The 19,738-nt window shown below is 28.3% G+C and overlaps 1 protein-coding gene across 4 annotated transcripts in view; it reads right to left on the minus strand.

The window, feature by feature from the left end:
• Nucleotides 1–13,203, minus strand: part of LOC107452726 (regulator of G-protein signaling 7) — a 97,730-nt gene extending 84,527 nt beyond the window's left edge. The window contains exon 1 of one of the 4 annotated variants that reach the window (XM_071177685.1): nt 12,967–13,203. The gene's annotated coding sequence lies outside the window, so the exon portion shown is untranslated. Of the gene's footprint in view, nt 1–12,800 lie in introns of all 4 variants that reach the window. The other 3 variants (XM_016069294.3, XM_071177684.1, XM_016069293.3) reach the window with 3 other exon arrangements.
• Between the last annotated feature and the right edge of the window lie 6,535 nt (nt 13,204–19,738).

Raw genomic sequence — 19,738 nt, forward strand, 5'->3', positions numbered from 1 at the left:
TATTTAAATTTGGTGTATTTTACAAATTTGAAAGATGTACTGTTTAATAAATATAAAATCTATTATTTATTAGTTGAATCAATTCTTTATATTGTGAGACCTTTATTGTTGTTATGTCACTGCATCATATTATTTATAATAAGTAACACACCAATAAATAATATAGAGACATATTCGAAGTTCGAGGATAAAGACAAAATTTTGCGCAGGCATGGGCTCACAGGTAGAGAGGACTAAATAAAAAGTGAACATCTTAAGTAACTTTTGATCTCGTGATTTGATTTTCACGTATTAGAACTCAATCTCAATTGTTTCAGGGAAAAACCTTAAATAAGCTAATTAATAAAAGCAGACGATAAGTTACGAAATCAGCCAGAAAGACGTACGTACTTTCTCTTAAAATATCGTCTGCATCAATTAGTTGAATATTTAAAAGTTACGCCATCGAATGATTAAGATTTAGTTCTAGTTCGTGAAAATCCAACCATCATATCATGAGCTAAGTTTGTGTGTACAAAATTTTGACCCATAATTTTTTGACCAATTGTAAACAAAAGAATAAATTTTTTTAAATATATAGGTTGTTTTAAATATATATATATATATATATATATATAGAGAGAGAGAGAGAGAGAGAGAACATAAAAAAATTAACTCCTTGAAAAACATTTGATCTAATGATCGGATTTTCAAGTACTAAAACTCAATCTTAATCGTTCGAGGGTAAAACTCAAAGATGCTAATTAGTTAGGGGAAACGATATTTTAAGTTTCTAAATCCAGACGTGGAAACGTAGCTACGAATAAACATACTTTTTTTTCGACGGATTCCTGACCTCTGGATAAACAATAAGTTTTGGACAAACAACTTTAATAATTGTGTGCAAAAATTTTTCAATTCGATTGAAAATTTCTCGAGATATAGCGAAATAAGCAAAAAGTAAAATTGACATTCCAACCTTTAGATAGCTCTCCTGAGCAAAATATAGGAGGTAGCCGCAATCTGGGAATCCCAATAGTTAGGTCAGGAGAGCGATCCAAAGTTTGGACCACCTTATGTTCATTTTACTTGTTGTATATTTCGAGAACTTTTCAAGCGAATTGAAAAATTCTTACGTACAATTTTTAAAATTCAGTTATCCAAAGACTATTTCGTACAAAAAAAAAATTTTAGTAATCATTTATAATTTTTTTTATTATTTTATTTAGTAATAATAGAAAAAGTTTGAAATGAAAAGTATACAAATTTTGACATCATTTTAAAGAATGTATTTATACGTGGCAAAATACAAAAATTGAACGAAATCATTTCTCAGGAACTAATCAACCTATTTTGTTCAAATTTTGTATTCTGTGATACAAATTACACTCGATGTAAAAAAATTTGAGCCTAACAATTCAAATTTTATTTAATTACGTCATTTGAACTAATTAAAATAATTAAAAATAATAAGTAATTATTGAAAATTATTATTTGCATAGAAAAAAAAATTTTGTAATTATTTGCAGAAATTGTTTAATTCGACTAAAAAGTTCCCGAAATGCGGAGTAATATAAAAAAAGTAAAATTATTATTTAAGGGATCCAAAATTAAGACCAAACTATTTTTGTTTTTTATTTCCAATGGCCAAGCTCACAAAAGACCACTCACAATAAATTAAACAAACACAAACAAAAACAAACGTTGCAAGAAAAGTCTATGAACCCAATAAGTCTCTTGCTCGCCTGTAACGGTCACACAAAGAGATGTCCCCCAGTGCTGGGCAAAGACGAAGGTGGTCTGCATCCATCTCCGCTTGAAGGTCACAGAGCGTACAGAAAGGGGCTTGAGCAACATGAATTCGATGGAGATGCTTGAGGAGGCAGTCGTGCCCGGTTGTCAGTCGAAACTCAGCAACTGCCCTACGTCTTGGCCACATAGGAAGATCTTTGAGATCATTCCACCAGATCTTACCAGAATTTTTCTCTGTGTATTGGTTTAAAGTGAGATCCTTCATCTTTATTCTTGATTAGGCTCTTGGCATTGGTGAGAGGGACAGCTTTCATTGATGTCTGTAGGATAGAAGCTCCGTGCTTATCAAGATGGTCTGCTAACTCATTACCAGCTACACCGCAGTGTTCCGGGATCCACTGCAAAACAATTCTTTAGGAAACCCGAACAAACCGTGAAGGAGCTTTCTACACTCAAGGATGTTAAAGGAGACGGTGTTTAAATTCACAGCAAAAATTGCCGCTTTTGAGTCACAAAAGATAACAGCCTTAACAAAACTGTTCAGATGACAGTGCAGCTGCGACAGAGCTACACGAATAGCAGCAACCTCCCCATCAAAGGCAGTTGTGCAATCTCCAGTTGAAAAATAAAAGGAGAAGAGATGGCTATAAGCCCCTCCTCCTGCATTGTCTGTGTCCTTCAAAAGGCTACCATCGGTATAGATATGTACCCAATCGGGTTCAGGGTATAAGATGCTTATTGTTTCCAGAGCAAGCATTCTTAAAATCGAGGTGTCTTGCTCTTTTTTGGAAACTGCTCGGGTGAGATCAGTGCGGATCTGGAAGCCTTTATCAAGAGTTGGATCCAAAGGAAGGTATAGGGGCTCGGGATCGAATGGACCAAACTATCGGGATCATATTTCCCAGATTTGGGAGACAGGTATCATAATTCTTTGAAAATAACTATGTTTATTCAGACTAAGTACATTTTGTGACTGTTTTTGTACCTGAAATATCGTCTGCACTAACTAATTTACATATTTGAGATCATCCCATAGAACCATTAAAATTGAGTAATAGTGCGAGAAAATCTGATCTTTAGATCAAACGTTATTCAGGGTGTTTCGTTTATTCATTTATTTTTATTTTTTTGCTCACTGTTCATAAGAAATTATTATTAAATGGTTGCATGTTGGAAGACTGTTGAATTATTGTATCATCCGACTTTTACTTTGCTATCACTTACTTTAAATTTTTACACATTATGGAAAACCTACTTAAGTAACAGCTCATATGGTTACTTACAAATGTAAAATGTTAATTAGATAACACAAGAAATAACATGTAATGGACGTACAACATAACATTTTATATATTCATAACATGTTTTGAATAATGAAGGAAAAATATATGTACGAAAAGAAGCGTTTTCAATACAAATATCCTACTGCTAGGTACATCTCAGATGTTATAAAAAATTTGTAGATTTTAAAAATTTAAAAATTTTGTATATAAGATATGCATAACTGATAATGGTAAACATTAAGGAAACCTTTATTTTAAATTCTTTATATTATCGAAAAAATATTTCTATAACATGCAAGCATGTATTTTCACACTTAAAACTTCTCCTAATTCTGTAAAACGCAAGATGTAAAGGAAATAAGGTAGGACCTCAACTTTCTAAATTTTTTAATCTATGTTCATTAATTAACTCTGAAAATTAAAAGTTTTTTTTTAAATTATAATAAGTTATTTAGATTATTTTGTTCTTTTTGTAAGACTTTCACAGAATTCCATTTACAAAACAAATTATATTTTTCTTGCGTAAGCAATTCATTTATCCTTTTAACAGACGTGAAAGCAATAATGATCGAACTAAGCAACATTAATAATAGTGAAATAACGGATGAAACAATGAAAGTTACAACCTTCAGATTTGCTTCCCAGAACCAAAGTAACCTTCACCGAATTCCATTCACCTCAATAATATTACTTTTTTCTTGCACAGATAAGTCTAACATCTTTCTTTTTTGCAGACGTGAAAACAATGACTGTCAAACTAAATTATCACAGCAATAAAGAAATGTATGAAACAATAAAAGTTACAACCTTCAGATTTCTTTAGAAAAACAAAAGTAATCTTCACCGAATTCCACTCATTTCAATAAGATTCTTTTTTTGCACCAGGTAACTATCTAACATCTTTCCTTTTAGCAGAAGTGGAAACAATGATGGTCAAACTAAGCTACAACAGTAATAATGAAATAACGTATGAAACAATGAGAGTTGCAACCTTCAGATTTCTTTAGAAAAACAAAAGTAAACATTGTTTCATGCGTTACTTCATCGAATTCCATTCATTTCAACAAGATTATATTTTTATTGCAACAGACAACTCAAACATCTTTCCTTTTAGCAGAAGCGAGAACAATAACAGTCAAACTAAACTACCTCAGTTTTAATGAAGAAACGTATGGAACATTGAAAGTTACAACCTTCAGATTTCTTTAGCAAAACCAAAATAACCTTCAACGAATTCCACTCACCTCAACAATATTACATTTTTCTTGCATTGATAACTCAAACATCTTTTCTTTTGTCAGAATTTAGAACAATGATAGTCTAACTTAACTACCTCAGTAATAATGGAATAACGTATGAAACAATGAAAGTTACAACCTTCAGATTTCTTTACCAAAACCAAAACAACCAACTTCACAAACTAATAATGCGTTTATTTGTTACTTACATAATTACATACTATTCAATGTAGTCAAGAAGTAAAAAAAGAGTTTTCTTATAATCAAGACCTCATGCACAGCTAAATTATAAAATATATTATTGAAACTGAAAAAGAAAAAAAAAACTAAGCGCGTAAGCGGAGAGAAAAAAAACTTTGGAAGACTTTGTTAACAAAGAAATTCGGATAAAAAAGTTTGGATAATTGAGGTTCTGCAGTATGCTTTCAAAATGCTTTTATTACAAAAGATTGGATAATTAATAAGAAAGAGTCTTTTGATTTATTTAAGATTTCAGTATTTTTTTTATCTTAGTAAATATCGCACGTCCGATTCTTAAAATATATGCTACGCGTGCGTTTTCAAAATACGTCTAATCATCAAAATTAGCAAACTATTCCTTACACTAAATCACTTCTAATTTGTTTCTAAAATTCAATGATCTACCTATAAAAACTGTCTACCCTAAAATAACTATCTACCCTAAAATAAATACCAATTTGTATGATTATGATTATATAAGGGCTCTGTTCATATGATTAACATGAAAGGGCGTAGCAAATGTCGAAAGTTCAAAAACCTTTGTTGCAATTACTATTTCTACAAAGTAAAAGAAAAATTATTTCATAGAATTCTCTTAGAGAATGGGTAGTATTATTTTATGACCTGATCTAAATTGCAGGTTTATATACAATTTCATCGCGCTATCAGGTAGACATATTGAAGACTCCCCATACGTTGATTTCATATAATGCAACAAATAAATAAATCATTCGAAAACTTGATATTATGGGGCATAACGTGGTCATAAAATTATTTACCTGTCTTTATAGCCTTTTGTTAGATTTTGAAAGCTTATAGGCACACGCAGCTCAATAATGTTTCGTTGAATTCATGTTTTACGGCAAAACAAAAGAAAAGGAAAGAAAAGTCGCATTTATTAAATTAAATATTAAAAGTTTCATTAAATAAATATGTTTTAATTTTATTCCTTAGACAATCGTGCGAATTGAATAATGTATAATGTAAGAAATATTTTAACGTGTTGTACAATATCGTTTAAATTTGCTACAAGTTTGTTATGATTCTTATTTGATAAAAAATACCGGGCAAATTTAATTTTCTTGAAATTGATTGAATGATAAAATGCTTCAACCTGAACAGAAATAGAGTTCGATTTAACACCTAACTAAGGATATAGATTTATCTCAGATTACAGATTATGCTTCGAAATAACAATATTATGGTTCAAGGTTTAATAGATTTTTCTTCGGATGTGCATAAAGTAATATAACATAATTTTTAATAACGATAACAACATATCTTATTTGATTTTTAACACAAACATAGTTCCAAGTTTCCGAGACATAGTTTCCATGTTAATTAAGAAATGTGTTTGTCACATAATTTTAAAAATAGAAAATTCCTCAACAAAATCCAACACTGTTGTCATGTGTCGTGTGTTCATGCAAAACAAGGAATGCAAGCAAAAAATAAATGTTGGGAAAAAAATAAACTTAATGGTGAAACTTAATAAGCGAAACGTCCACCACACTCTCAACAACAAACTACACTCTTAGAAATTCCAGAGAGGCCGATAATATCACGCAATTTGCTGCAATATGGTACTAAGGTGAACCATATTATCATATATATTAAACTTGATTACATAGTACGATTTAATTTAAACAAAAACATGGTTCGACATGGGTTGGTGGCATCCTAATAAGATTGTAGCAATAATCAACATTGTACTCATTTTTTTAAAAGTGTACTTATCAATCAACGTTTTCAAACCTGTACTTTCAGATGCACCTTAGATCAAATAGTTTCAATTTGAATAAATTTAGAGTCTAAACGGGAAAATTTTGAAAAAGCAAAGACATTTGAATAGAAAAACGTTATTTAAGTTTTTGAATTATCTCTAAATAGTTTCTAAATAGTGGGGCATTCATTTCACATTGATCTAGAAAATAGTAAAATGAATATGCGAGTTATAAAATGATAGAAGTGTTGCTTAATTAATGCAATGTTTGCAAGTATTTTTTAAAAAAAACTAAAACGTGAGAGAGATATTGACGAACGAACTGCTATATTTTTAGAAAACGATTCTCTCAATAAAAAACTTTTTTTAGGTGATATAACAAAAAAGAATTCAGAAAACGATAATAGATTTGTGATCAAAAAAATTGCTTTGAAAAGGTTTCTAGCCCAAAAAGTTATTACAAAAATTTTTCATACGAAAAAAAAACGACTCTCAAAATTCCAAATTTTTCAGATATTTCTAGAATTTTATGAATATCTAATTTTTCAGAATCGTTTTAATTTTTTTTTAAACTTTTATTTATTGGTTGTTCAGCAATATAAATTTTTAATTTAATACTATATTACACAAATATGAAGATAAAGTTTTCTTATGCCCAAACCTATAATCTTTTTTATGCTGAAACCTAAAAGGTGATAATTTACATACAACTTAACATGTAGGAAACGAATAACCGAAACTAATTTTTACGATGCCACAAAAAGTGAAAAAAAAGGAACTAGTACATATGATTGTGGTTATTTAAATTTCAGAGAGATTTGAATTTTCATGTGAAAATATCATCTCTTAGCATTTAATTTGATGACAATTTTAAATAATTATGTATCAAAGAATATCTATTCCATGACTAAAATCCAAAAAAAGAAAATAGTTTTTTTTTTTAATCTTTGAAATAAAGCATATAAATAATTCTAGTAAAAAAATTTTAGAATATCTAAAAATATTAAATGCAAGTTTATTTTTTCACCGAAATTATGATTGTACTTTTTAAGTTATTATCTAATTATCGAGGACGATTCGATAATATTCCCGAATTACTACAATTTATTAATTTTAATTATAATGCATCAATTTCATACATATTTATGTTATTGTTTAGAAAAAAAATTTATTTTGTTAAAAGATATATTTTGTCAATAACGCTATTCGGTTCGCTTCTTGGATTACTTTGATTTTTACACAATTCGTAAGCTTTACCATTTTTAAGTAGAAAATATAAAATTCGTTTGTAAACCGAAATGAAACACCCAAACCTTTTTCTGATGAACAAATATTCCCTTTTTGGACAATTCGAATTTTCTTACCTTGTCGAAAAAGAGAATGCTTTTTCAGCAAAAAATTTTTTAAAAAAACTAGGAAAACATGATCGTTTAGACAGAAAATCGATCGAAAATTTGAGCTCCTTAGTGTTTATCTCTGAAATTGCGAGCAAACATTTTTTTTATTAGTTTTATTTTAATTGTCTTCAAATTTTAAACTGATGGTCAAAAAACTTAATGAGAGAAACTATTTCATTCTGAATTCGTAATTTAAAATGTCGTCTACGGTAATTTATTAGATATTTAAAGTCTACATCTTGAAACTTCATATTACATGTTAGTGCTTAAAAATCTGATCATTAGATTAAAAGTTATTAAGGGCAATTCTTTTTTTTCTTTTATTTTGCAGACTGTGTGTTACTTTGGGAATTGAATAAATAAACCATTTTTGAGTCATATTTCATCTGAAAAGCATAGCTCTTGTTGTTTCTCTAAAGATTGCATATTAAAAAATAAGAATAAAATTAAGTTTAACTATTTATTGATTTAATAAACGAATTTATCCTAATATATGAATGTTATTATTTTTCACTTTTATGATTTTAAAATGACTTTCGCTACAGCCTTTTTCCTTGACAAGAGCGACATTGGGAAACACTATATACTACTAGTTTTTAATTTTAGTTTTATAAATAATAAAACTAAATTTTTTATAATTTAAAAAAATTGCGTGATAATTTATAAAAGATTTAAAATTTTAAATTTATAAAATCACGGAAAATTATTAATTATCACCTTTAACCTTGACAAGAGTAATATGAGGGGACACTGTATAGTTTTTAATTATAGTTTTATAAATTATAGTTTATAGTAAGTAAAATCAAAAAAAGTTCACATTTATAAATAATTTTAAAAAACTAAGCGATAATTTTTAATTATTGCCTTTTCCCTTGGCAAGAGCGATATGAGGGAACACTGTATAGTTTTCAAATATAGTTTTATAATTTATGAAATCCCGAGATAATTTATAAAAGGTTTAAATTTTTAAATAATTTATAAAATCACGCTATATTTTTAATCATCGTCTTTTCCCTTTGTAAAAGTGGAATTTATCCTTGAAGAGATTGTTTTTAATAGCATAAGAATATTCAAAAACATTAATTCAATATTTATATTAAATTTTAAAACAGGAAAAGTAATTTAGCAACTAAAAATTAAACTTATGAGCTTTTTAATAAATGTAATAAAATTTGTTTCATAAAAATAGTTTTCACAAAAATAATAATTACCTGTAACAATCTCAATAAAAATATCAAATAAAAATAACATGACTTTGCGAGAATAAATATCAAGTATGCAGAGAAAGAAACAAAAAAAGGTAATAGGATAAAAAAAATATTAGATTAAGGAAATGAACAAAGAACAAAGAAGGAAGCTTGAAGAATAAATCATATCTAAAATAACAAAAACAACTTAGTCTATGTTTATTTTCATCTGTTTTTCTTATAACTTGTTTAACTTATATTTGTTGTTTAGTAACCCATTCTATTTAAATTACTTTTAAATTATTATTTCTGTAATTATTCTAATTATTTTTAAAATTATTATTATCTGTTATATTTTTAAAATTATTATTATCTATTATATTTTTAAAATTATTATTATCTAATATATTTTTAAAATTATTATTCAAATTTTCTAATTATTTTTCTAATTCTAATTATTTTTGAAATTATTATAATCGATTATTTGTAAAAATTTAGAGTTTTAACACTAAACAAACCAGAACCAATCAAAAGATCGGTTACTGTATGTTGCATTGTACTGTATTAGTTGGAGTGTTTAACGCTAATAATGATAATCCAGCCTATTTCTATGATGTTATTTTAAAGGAAGAAAATGATTAGAATATTAAAAGCACTAAATTTTATTATTTAAACACAATAAATTTATGGATACTAAAAAAAGGTTAAAAAAAATAAGCAGTACTAAATATAACTTGCAAACCATGATGTCAAAAATAAATTTATTAGCCCATAAATAAATATAATAAAATGCATACACTATAAAAATGGATTCGGCATAGAAATCATTAACGATTGAAACGATGTTTACAAAAATCTTAAATAAAAACACCGCAGTTTGCAAACATAAATACTTAAATATAACAAGAAAGAAAACAAAAAATTGTTAAAAGAAAGAGTTCAGGAGTGAAAAGGTATAAGATGCCCCAAGATAAGTAAACAGTCCGGAAAAAAAAGACCCCTAAAAATATTTTTGAAATCGACCTTTCACGTAATTCTTTTCTACATGATCTTATTTTCACAAATTCTATATTCATCAAAAGAGGACCCTGGCAGAAAAACTCCATTCTAACGGTAATATTAAATTCGAAAAAAAATTCTGATTAGTTTCTTTTTTTTCCAGGTGCAGAAAAACAGAACGTTTCGTGAAACGTCAAAAAATAAAACTATTATCACAATCTTCACAAAATCACAAAAACTGGATATTATTTTTACAAAATTATGATTTTCGACAACTTTTCATAAAAAGTCTGTTGTCTTAAGTATAAATTAAAAAAGAACATTGATAAGATCCTTACATAGATCAACTGGGCAAATTATTTATTCTTAATTGTTATTTTCACAATATGTCAATTAACAGAAAACGTCATGACATATTGCACAATATCTGATTTAACATAACAAATAATATATAAGTATAAACATACTGATGGGTAGTATGAAATTATGAGTAGTTTTTTTTTTCTCGGATTCACAAAAAAAGTACCTTTCGTAAGAAATCCGAGCAAAAATTTAGTTCTTACGATTTTTACAAAATCACAAAAACAGAATCCTATTTTCACAAAATTATTAATACATTTTTCATAATTTCAAAACGTCTAAAATAACCATTATTATTAACTGTATACTAAGATATCTTACGCATAAAAATATAAACTAAAATAGAAGGACGATAAGATCTTCACAGCCCTACTGAGCTAATTATGAATAAGTACTTATTTGTTTTTTTTCCTTACATGTCAATTAACAGAAAACGTTATGACATATTACACAAGAAATGATTTTTTTGCTGTTTATTCAAAATAGCAAATAATATATAAGTATATATTAACTATGAGTAGTATGAAATTATGAGTGATTTTTTTCCGGATTCTCAAAAACAGGACCTTTCTCAAGTCCGGACAGAAATCTAGTTTTTATGTTTTTCACAGAATCACAAAAACAGCGATATAATCTTCCCGTGGCCCAACTGGGCAATTAGGAAGTGACTAATAGTTCTTTTCACTTACGTCAATTAACTGGACACGGCATGACATGTTGCACAATACATGATATGTTCGTTATTTATTTAACATAACAAATAATATATGAGTATAAATATTTCAATTTTCAGTAAGAGAAGAAAATTCAAAAAAGTTGCAGAATTTTCAAATGGAAATATATCCATTTAAAACATAAAAACATTAACAATTTATTCGTGTACAAAAGTTGCCTTCAAACAGTAAAAACAAAAGCAATATTTGTTAATGATACATGAAAAATACGCATCAGTAATTTATTTTACTTTTTCCAAAATAAAAGTTTCAGATTTTATTTTAATTTATTTATTTAATTTCTGAGATGATGAAGTTTTGTAACTACTGTAAAATAACCCATCTCTCAAAGTTTAAACGACAATTTTTAATAACGAAGAAAGCATCCTATTCTATTATTAAAGATCCTATAAAAGATCCTATTCTACAGAAGTATGACTTATTGCAGCTGACATGACAAGTCTTGAAAATAGAAAAAACTACATATTAGTATTAATTTTTTATTGCGCAACATTTGAATCAAAAATTAAATATATCATAGGAGTTAGGAATTTAATTAATGCATTAGCTATTTAAATTCGAATAATTATTTATTTGATGATCTATTTGAATTTTGTGTAAAAAATTTACTTAAATGCAGCATTAAAAAAATTTATGCTTTAAATAATTTACATAAAACGGTTACATTTTTATGTGCTAGATTTTTATATGTTTTAACAGTTTATTTTAGTTCTAAAATTATTTTAATTCTTCAGAAAAACATTTTGTTTTAAAATAACAATCTCTGAAAAACCTTTGTATATCTGAATTATGTTGTATCTTATTTCACATCTTTAAATAATAAATTAAATAAATAATAATGTGAGGAGTCAATTAAAACTTTGGATAGAAAAAATTATTAGAGAACAAAATTTTAAATAATGTTGCATATAATTTCATCGAATATCAGTACTGAATATACAACAATTAACCAACTAATACATTTTGCTTATATAAGCAATTAACATGCTAAAAATAGACTTTCATAAATATAATTCGAGCCGTTTAAATTCTATAAAACGTCTTGTCAAAAAAATACAAATTTAATATCAGTTTATTTGAATCGTTTTATTCATGCATGCGCGAATTAAAATAAATTCATAATCGTCACTAATTTCATTATTAAATGAAGTTAATTATTTTAAATATTTTTTTCACTTTTATAACTTATAATTACTTTAACGTGGAAAAATATAACGATGATACATTACAGGTTTACGAAACAATTAATAAACTAAAAATAAATTCCATCATAAATATAATTTTATTAATAGAATCTTCCAAACTGCATGATATAGTTTGTCAGAAAATACAAATTTAATACAATTCACTACATTTGAAACGTTATTTATCAATGTATGAAAATAAAAATATCTCCAAAATCGCGACTATATCTTATTATTAAATTAGGTAATTTGAATTTCAAAATTTTATCTTAAAAATAATTTAATCTTTTTAAGACAAAAAAAAAGAAAGATAGCTATGATACAATAAAGATTTAATGAACAATCTTTTAATTAATTAATTAACGAACTAAAAATCAATCTTTTTATAAACATCATTAACCTTCAAAACTAAATACAAATTAATATAATTCATTTAATTTAAATTGTTACACTTCATACAACAATAAAACTATATTCAAAATCGTCACTATATATTACAAACAAACGAAGATAATTATTGAGAATATGAGAATATTTTTTCATCAAAATTAGTTAAATAATTTTTCTGCGGAAGAAAGGTAGCTACGATAAATAAATGGCATGTATGCAAAATATCTGTTTTGTGATAATATAGACCCCTGCAATGCAGAGAAATATAAAGCGTGTATTACCATACGGTATCTTTATTATAAAAGAATTTTAAAAAATTAAATCTTCAGCTAACCTTTCATTTTAGTTGCGGTTCCCCGTAACCGCTTAACCTTCAATGGACAAGACACGCTCAGAACAAGTCCTTTAAGGAAGGAGAAACATCAAAACGATGGGGGTAAAGATTGGCTCGCTAAGCAAAACAATCGCTTATAAACAAAATAAGTGTATTGTCAACTCGCCTGGGATCGTAGAAAGCCAATTTCTCCATCTTCCAGGCACGGTTAAAACAGGTTCATAGGTGATGCAGATAGTTTCTTGTTGTGCAAGCCGGTTATCAGTATGACACCTAGTATTGCTAACGGCAAGGTTCCGAAAAATAACGGAGCCTGTGACGTTAGAGTTTACAGGGAGGAAAAGCGGATCAACAGAAGAGCCAACCAGAGGGATGCGCGTTGGTCTTCTGCGCACATCGTAATAAGAACAGATTCCGAAAGATTTAGAAGAGGGTGTTGATACGAACTAGAATGGGACCATTTTATTTATTTATTTTTCTTTCTTTTTACAGCTATGCTCGGAATTTTATTGTTATCTTTTCTGGGAGAGCATTGCTTTTTGTAGCAAAAAAGTACTTGTTTTATTGCACTTCTTTTTTTGATGGAGCATAGGAGTAGAAATTCTTGGACCATTTTACCTGTCGTCTGTCGAAGGAACGAAAAAGGTCGATCATATTTTTGTTTTGCTTTAAGTGAAGAAGAAAAGTAAATATGGCAGGATGTGAGGAAAAATATGCAACAGTTTGGATTGGAGTGAAGAAATTCGGGATCGATAATTTTATGCAGGGAATTCATTTAGAGTAAAGTTTAGAGTGAAATCAAATACAGATTTGTTCTTCTATTTTTTGTGGAACAAAATATCAAAAATTATTTATTAATGCAGATTAAGAACTCATATTAATGCAAAATTTTGGCATAAGTATTTATACTAGAATAAGTGGAAACTTTAAAGATGTTTATTCTTTTAGCAAAGTTTGCTCTGTAGTTTAAATTTGCTACGAAGTAAAATTTTATTGTTAATTGGTTGAAAATTTTTAATATTTGGTGTGGAACAGAATTATCATTATTGCATTATATTATAGTTATTATAATAAAATCAAGCGTTGTATATCAAGACTGGAAAATATAACTTGGACATGAAAGCATGAAATGCTTATTTTTTCATACTTAACCAGCATTCTACAATGCCGAAACGCAAATCGAATAATTATTAAAAATAATCTCGCTGAAAGCTCACCTATGGTAATGAAAACACAAATATATAAACTGTAAGAGTTTTGTATAATACTTTATTTTTTTCATAATACTTGTTTAATGTTACTAAGATTGAATTAGAATGTTCTTTTCGCACATTTGTCAGAAATACTGACCTTAATTGCGTATACAGAATGACGAGCGAGCATTTTCTTAGAAGATACCTAAACAAACAGAATGACAAATTGCCATTAGTCATTTTATATAGATATATATCATATAAACCATAACACCCTGTTTAGTTACTAAATCTCAGAAATTTGAGCAGGAAATTTTATTTAATTCAAGATTTGTGTAGCTGTCATAGATTAACAATTATTGAAATATTTTTAGCAAAATAAAAGAATTTTTTTTTCAAACTCTAATGAAGAAATAAATAAATTACCACTTAATGATTGAGTCAAATCAGAAAAAAATGGCAAAATCTCATTCCAACATTTACGAATTGGAAAATACGTACATTAAATCGTTTATCTCGGAAAATATTGATAGATTAATCAATCAATATTTTAGCAAGTAGTAAAGTTTTGGTAAAAGTTATTCCTCATGCTACTTTCTACCTGTTTCCAAACTTTTTAGAGCTGTACGGTTAATAATGATTCTGTAATAGCAATTTTTACAAATGGTCCTTTGCTATAGTCCTAAGGTTGTTAAAAACTTTGAACTCAGTTTTCTCTAATCTAATATTTTGCAATTTTAGCTGTTTATAAAACACTAAGACTTTTCTTCCAAAACTTCAAATGCTCAGATATTTTGGGCATATATTAATGATAATTAAAGGAGAGTAAAGAATTTTAATCTTAGATTTAAGAGTTTTTAAAAAAACATAATTGTGGAACTTGGAGTTTTTCAATTTTCTTTTGGTAATATCTCATGTCTTAGAATTAATGTATAATTTTTTAGAATTTTAAATCATATCCTAGCTTAATAGATACTACGAGTTATTCAACAGGGTATAACTAGTATATGTCGCGGAATGCCACCAGACGGCGCTCTCCTATTCAATATTTTATTCATTAATGTATAACATATTGAATTAATAGGAGAACGCCATCTGGTGGCATTCCGCGACAGTATATAAGTACAAGTTTCATGCAAAAATATTGTGAATTCTGCAGACTACCTAGGACTATCCTTAAATAACAAACTATCGTGGAATAACCACATTGATAAAATCTCTAAAAAGCCCAAGCAGCCTTTGCTAGCCTACGACCACTACTCAATGCAAATTCCAGACTACCATTAAATTTGAAAAGCCAACTATATATAAGTTGCATCAGACCGATCATCACATATGCTAGTCCAGCATGGAGTTGCCTAACCAACACACAAATAAAAAAGCTGGAAACTCTACAAAATAAATTCCTTCGGAGAATGACCGGTGCCCCTTGGCATTTACCAGATAAACATATCAGGAAAGATTTAAATATGGACTCAATTGAAGAATTCATGAATAAACAAAATGCTAGCTTCTTTAGTGATGCTAAGATAAGCACAACTGCCGATTTCAATCTCATTCTAGATAAAGAACCAATACAGGATGCAAAGATGCATAACCCAATCCTACACTTCCTGCTCTCTAACGGGATAATTTCAGACCACTACAATCCATAGTTTTTTTAGATACCTCGCCCCATACTATATCATATATGGATGCTCCCGAGAAGAGGAAATGAACAAGGGTGATTCTTAGCTCGGGAGTATACCACCCCTAGCCTTTAACCTAATTGTGCCCCCATGTAACTAAACTACAACCATACTCAATTGCTATTTACTTCACAGTAATACTCAGATATGACCTGCAAACGCAGCAGACTACTCAGTCATCAACTATCCTNTTTTTTTTGCGAGAACTAAAATCCCATAACCTCTTATAGACATTTACCAAGTTTGATGACATTTGGTAGGGTAGTTTTATTTTTATAGCCATTTCAAAGTGAAACTTTAATTATAAAGACCCTGTATATCAAGACTGGAAAATATAACTTGGACATGAAAGCATGAAATGCTTATTTCTTCATACTTAATCAGCATTCTACAATGCCGAAATGCAAATCGAATAATTATTAAAAATAATCTCGCTGAAAGCTCACCTATGGTAATGAAAAGACAAATATATAAGCTGTAAGAGTTTTGTATAATACTTTATTTTTTTCACAATACTTGTTTAATGTTACTAAGAATGAATTAGAATGTTCTTTTCGCACATTTGTCCGAAATACTGACCTTGATTGCGTATACAGAATGACGAACGAGAATTTTCTTAGAAGATACCTAAACAAACAGAATGACAAATTGCCATTAGTCATTCTATATAGATATATACATCATATAAACCATAACACTCTGTTTAGTTACTAAATCTCAGAAATTTGAGCAGGAAATTTTATTTAATTCCAAATTAGTGTAGCTGTCATATTTTAGCAATTATTCAAATATTTTTAGCAAAGTCGAAGAATTTTTTAAAACTATAATGAAGAAGTAAATAAATTACCTCTCAATGTTTGAGTCCAAAAAAAATGGCAAAACCTCATTCCAACATTTACGAATTGGAAAATACGTACATTAAATCGTTTATCCCGGAAAATATTGATAGATTAATCTATCAGTATTTTAGCTAACCAAGTAGCAAAGTTTTAGTAAAAGTTATTCCTCGCGCTACTTTCTGCCTATTTCCAAACTTTTTAGAGCTGTACGGTGAATATTTATTCTGTAATAGCAATTTTTACTAACGCGCTATACTACTTACTTATATACTACTTTGCTATAGTCCTAAGGTTATTAAAAACTTTGAACTCAGTTTTCTCTAAACTAATATTTTGCAATTTTAACTGCTTATAAAACTCTAAGACTTTTCATCCAAAACTTCAAATGCTTATATATTTTGGGCATATGTTAATAATAATATGATAATTAAAGGAGAGCAAAGAATTTTAATCTTAGATGTAAGATTTTTTTAAAAAACATAATTGTGGAACTAGGAGTTTTTCAATTTTCTTTTGGTAATATCTCATGTCTTAGAATCGATATATATTTTTTTAGAATTTTAAATCATATCCTAGCTTAATAGATACTACGAGTCATTCAACAGGGTATAACTAGTGTATGTCGCGGAATGCCACCAGATGGCGCTCTCCTATTCAATATTTTATTCATTAATGAATAACATATTGAATTAATAGGAGAGCGCCATCTGGTTGCATTCCACGACAATATATAAGCACAAGTTTCATGCAAAAATATTCAGAAACGGGAGAGGAATACTATTTCAAAATTTATAGAAAAAAGATAACTTCTTTGAATATGAAACAATAATTACACTAGAGAGAACTTTCTTTTTCTGTTGCATGGGATTTTTAACAGATCCTAGCAACTTTCGTATCACTGATTTCAAATCTGTAACCAGTTCGTCTCACCAATCTACAGTTTTTCTTTTTTTAATGACATTTTTCAGTTTGTGTCCAAATGTACAAATTCAAAAACTTTACATATAACAGGGTGACGCATAAATGTTGCGACAAACTTGTAAAATAAATAGGAACCTTATCTAGAGATGTCGTCAGACGCCGTTGAGACCGCTTCCCTACTATAAACTGTTACTTCGTGTGCTTCTGAACAGGTTATAAAAAGAAAAACGCCTCTAACCGCGTACGCGACTTTTCCGAGTATCCGTTCCTATGCAACTTTAATCCTGATGGTGTGCCCTTACTTCCCTAAAAGTTTGTCGCAGTATTTATGCTGCCCCTTGTTATATATAACGTTTTTAAGCTTGAACATTTCGTCAAAAATTAACTGAAAATGTCATTTATTAAAAATATATAGCTTTAAGAGGAAAACTAATTTCAGATTTGAAATCCCCATGCCCTATTTAGGCAACACAAAATTTGCTCCCTTGTGCTAATTTTCTCATCTTTTTTTTTTTTAATTTGAAGTTACCTCTACCGAACATATTGTCGTGAATAAAATTGTGCAAGAGCCCATGATAAAAAAATTGCAAAAAAGTACAATGTCTCCATAAAAGTAAACATAATTGTACTTAACTTCCCGAAGATCAACATTCTAGATATTGCTAAATTATGCTAAATTAATCCTATATTATTTATTTGACAATGCAAGGAGTGAAACGTTAATAAAAACACTATAATATAGAATCCTTCAAATGAAAGTAACGCTAAACCTTATGCAAATATAATAGTCCAAGCTTTTATACTTTAAGAGCATTGCATACTTTGTACGCCAGCGGCTTTTAAAGTCTAGATGAAGCCAGTTTTTTTACATTATTGCATAAGACTTTATCAAGCAGTAGTATAAATGCCGTTAACACTATTATTTTTTTAATTAACGAAAAAAATTATATTAATACATATAAAAAATGTACTTGACAGTTAAACAATGCATTTCAGTAAAATAGAATAATAATTTATTGTAAGGAAGAAAAAAAAAACACAAATAACACGGATGAATTGGAGCTAATAATATGAATTGGAATCTTAGTATGCATGGGGATTTGTTATGTGGTACAGGATCTTATTTTTTTCTCAAAGTTATTTTAACGCAAATCTTGTCCATCACTAATCTAAGAAAAACATTCCTTTTTAAAGCAGCAGTCAATTAAACAAGTTTATCGAAGATTTTCACTTCACTCCAAATCTTCACACCACAACCAAAGAAAGGACTTTCAGCCACGACAGATTTATCGTGCACCTCTCTGCGTATACACACTGGTTCTTTTGTCGGCCACCAGGATCGAACTCAAAAACTCCCAAATCTCTAACCAGCATCGTGAGCGACGCTTTAACCGAATGCGTCACCGGAGCACCCATTTTAGTGTACATATAAATTTGATTAAATTTAAAACTATTGCTGGTTATGTAATTATTTGGACAATCGTCCATGCATATTACTAATCAAACCAGAGCATTTTGACTAGCAGTATTTTTAGTTTTGTGACATTATGAAAATTTTCAATTTTGTTTTTTTAGTAACCGTTTTCTCAAATAAAATAAACTAAATATATAAAAAAAACGTTTCATTGTTTACAGCAGAAGAATTATAAGGTTATCTTCAATGCAATTGAAGAAAAAAAATATTTTTGAGCTGAAAAAATAAAGATTTGAGAATAAATTAATTTGAACCCCCAAGTTGTTTTATTATTAAAAAAAAGAGCAAAGAAAGCCAATTAAGTATTTTCATATTTATAATATATGTTGCCATCCTCATTTACTGTTTACAAATCTTACCACAAAAATTAGTTTCAATGTTTTTTTTAATATATCACAACAATATTTTTATCCAAAGTAAATGAATGAAAACAAGATCTGACACATATCAGATAATTTTGGTTCAATCTGAGAAAAAGAATATGTCTACCAAAAAGTATGTCATAGGTACACAGAAACTGTGCAATAGTCAATAATTTTTGATAAAGGGATTCAATTACGATTTTTTTTTATTGTAAATGCACTTCATTGGCCTCCATGCATCGCAGATACATGATATTGGAGGCGCAAAAAATTACAAAAAGATCAAACAGTAAAAAACTTCATAACATTGAAATAGTAAATTAATTAAAGCAAAAACACTGAAACATTAAAAACAAAAGAAACTCAATATATGGGCATCAATCAACTAAGAAGTACTGTTATTGAGTAATAATTAAACTGATTTTAAACAAAATGTCGTATGCAGAACACACAGAAGAATT

Source organism: Parasteatoda tepidariorum, chromosome 2 (genome assembly GCF_043381705.1).
Source record: "Parasteatoda tepidariorum isolate YZ-2023 chromosome 2, CAS_Ptep_4.0, whole genome shotgun sequence".
Lineage (NCBI taxonomy): Eukaryota > Metazoa > Arthropoda > Arachnida > Araneae > Theridiidae > Parasteatoda > Parasteatoda tepidariorum.